The 3017-nt window shown below is 56.2% G+C and overlaps 1 pseudogene; it reads right to left on the bottom strand.

Annotated features, from left to right (window-relative positions):
- Positions 1-418: 418 nt before the first annotated feature.
- Positions 419-1616, bottom strand: LOC116547807 (annotated as a pseudogene).
- Between the last annotated feature and the right edge of the window lie 1401 nt (positions 1617-3017).

Genomic DNA, 3017 nt, shown 5'->3' with positions numbered 1-3017 from the left:
GCTGAGGGGTTTACTTCTGATGAGATGAAAATATTCTGGAATTAGGTAGAGGAAATGGCTGTACAGCACTGTGAATGTACTAAAAATGAACTGTACACATTAAAAATGGAAGAAATGGTGACTTTTATCTTACACAAATTTTATTTTGATTTTTTTTTTTTGGTCTGATATTACCCTAGGCTTGCCAGTCAATATTTTGATTTTTTAAAAAGGACAATGATGAGTTGAAACGTTTAAGGACCTATCAGTAGAGACGGTAAGAAGACAACACATGGCGGGGCGCGGTGGCTCACGCCTGTAATCCTAGCACTTTGGGAGGCCGAGGTGAGTGGATCACCTGCGGTCAGGAGTTCAAGACCAGCCTGGCCATCATGGTGAAACCCCATCTTTAAAAAAAAAAAAAGAAGAAGAAGAAGACAGCTCAGAAGAGGGCAGGGATGAGACTCGGGGCAGACAGAGCATGCTCCCCCCAGCCTCCTGCTGTCTGCGGGGCACCTGGAGCCCTGAGGCCTCGCTCCTGCCTGACCACCTGCCTGCTGGTTCCTCACCATCTGGCTTCTGGGGCTTCTTCAGCTCCCACTGCCCCCCAGAGTGAAGGCTGCTCGTCCACACCCACCTGGCCTCGGCGATGTCAGCAGCGTTTCCCCTGGACACCCTTTCCAGCTGCACGTAGACTGAGCAGTTGACCCGGCTCCACTCGGGGTCACAGACGGCCAGGAAGTTGGGGCGCAGGCGGCCGATAGTGTACTTGGCCAGGTCCATCAGAGACTGGCTCACGGCCTCCCTGAACAGGAAGGTCCCCAGCACCTTGTACACGGCAGCCACGTAGTTGTTGAAGTCGGAGCGGGAATAGAGCTGGTCTGTGTGCACCAGGTAGGCTTCTCCCACTGAGGCCTGTGCGTGGGGCAGCCACAGCGAACAGCGGGGGTCCCGGTCAGCCCGTGGGCCCTCACTGGGCCTCGGTCCTCCCCACAGACCTCCTCAAGGCTGCTGCAGAGCTGGGGACTCTCAAAGGGCCCTAGGCGGGCTCGGTGGCTCACGCCTGCCATCCCAGCACTTTGGGAGGCTGAGGCGGGCAGATCACCTGAGGTCGGGCATTCAAGACCAGCCAGAACAACATGGTGAAACCCGTCTCTATTAAAAATACAGAACTAGCCAGGTGTGATGACGCACGGCTGGAGTCCCAGCTACTGGGGAGACTGAGGCAAGAGAATCACTTGGACCCAGGAGGCGGAGGTTACAGTGAGCTGAGACCCTGCCATTGCACTCCAGCCTGGGCAACAAGAGCGAAACTCCATCTCAAAAAACAAAAGGGGGTTCCTATTAACCACAAGTACCACTCGGGGCAAGGCTGTGTCCCGCAGCCTCCCGCAGGCCTCCAGGCCACCCCCCATCAGGAACCCAGGGTAAGGCTGTACCCCATCCCGCCCCCCTCCCTGTCCCTCTGAACCCCTCCTGCATTACAAGGATGACGGTGGCTGTGTTGGTGACCCCGGCCATGAGCCCATGGGTGATGGTGTCTGGACGGTAGGGGTACCGGATGGAGTCATCCCCACAGTAAAATCCTCACTTATGCGGGGCGTTCACCAGCGACAGGACAGCGAAGGGCAGGGAGGCTGGAGGGGGAGAAGGGCCATGGAGCTGCAACGTTCTCCAACCAGCTGGGCCGTGAAGGCCTCACACCTTCCTTGCCTCGAGGCCTCCCACCGACAGCAAGGAAGAGCTTTTCTCACAGCACGTGGGAGGCCCAAGTGTCACCCCTTTCCCATCGCCCTCAGATGAGCACGAACTCCCCAGGCCCTCTCCCCCTCACACCCTCCCCTCTGCTCCTTGAACAAACCTGGCAAACGCTCACCTCAGGGCCTTTGCACAGGCACTTCTCTCTGCCCAAAATATCTTATTTTTATTTTTAAAAGTAGAGACAGGGGTCTCATGCTGACCACGCCGGTCATAAACTCCCGGGCTGGAGCGACTCCCCAGCCTCAGTCTCCCAAAGTGCCGAGATGACACGTGTGAGACAACGTGCCGGGCAGCAAAGTGACTCTTACTTCCGCTCAGTTTCATCTCCCATCCCGGCTGTCCACACTGGCGTCCCTCTCACAAAAGGAAAGGTCTGTTTAGCCGGGCATGGCGGCGCCTGCCTGTAATCCAGCTATTCGGGAGCCTGAGGCAGGAGAGTTGCTTGAAACCGGAAAATGGAAGTTGCAATGAGCCGGGATCGCACCACTGCACTCCAGCCTGGCGACGGAGCGAGACTCTGTTTCAATTTATAAAAAGAAAATAAATAAATAAATAAATAAAAATAAAAGGGAAGATCTGCTCTTTTTCCCTCTTGTCCCATGTGGAATTATGCAGTCACCTGTGGGACACTGGACTTAATCTCCCCCCCTCCACCCGCCAGCACCAGGAGGGGCCTATCGTGTTCAGGACAGAGACCCTGGAGGCTGCTCAGAGCCTGGCCAGGGCAGATGTTTAATAAACATCTGTTAAAACAGGCAGGACTTATTTCAACCTTAGAGCTGGCCAGAGAAGTCAGGAAAGGGCGAAAGCAGGGGCACAGCGGAGGTGTCTTCATGCTCGCCCCTGCCCGTCACTGACTCTCATGCCAGGGCACATGCCAGCCACATGGCGACTCAGGGATCCAAGGCACATTCTCCTGAATGCCACACTTATGGAAGGTGTCACATGGCACTGGGGCTCCCGGGGCCCTGCTGAGCTGAGGGTGGCCAGGGAAGATGGAGTCAGCTACGGAGGGCAGGGGCGGGGGCGGCTCCCTGTTCCACGCGGCAGGTGCACAGCAAAAGCTCAGGGTGTCTACCCCAGAGAGAAAAGAAGGCAGGGCGTCCTTTGGCCTGGCAGGGCAAGGACAGAAAAGTGTGGCTCTTTTGAATTCTGAGAGTCTGAGGAGGGACAGGGAGCCCCACACTCCTCCCTGCATGCCAGCTGCAAGGATCCTAGGACACCGCACATTTTTGATGCTGGCCGAGTCTGGGGAAATAATGCAGTGAAGACAGCAG

The sequence above is a fragment of the Sapajus apella genome, unplaced genomic scaffold (assembly GCF_009761245.1).
Source record: "Sapajus apella isolate SASKATOON/1434 unplaced genomic scaffold, GSC_monkey_1.0 scaffold4828, whole genome shotgun sequence".
In the NCBI taxonomy this organism is placed as follows: Eukaryota; Metazoa; Chordata; class Mammalia; order Primates; family Cebidae; genus Sapajus; species Sapajus apella.
This window is presented reverse-complemented; position numbering and strand designations above follow the sequence as displayed.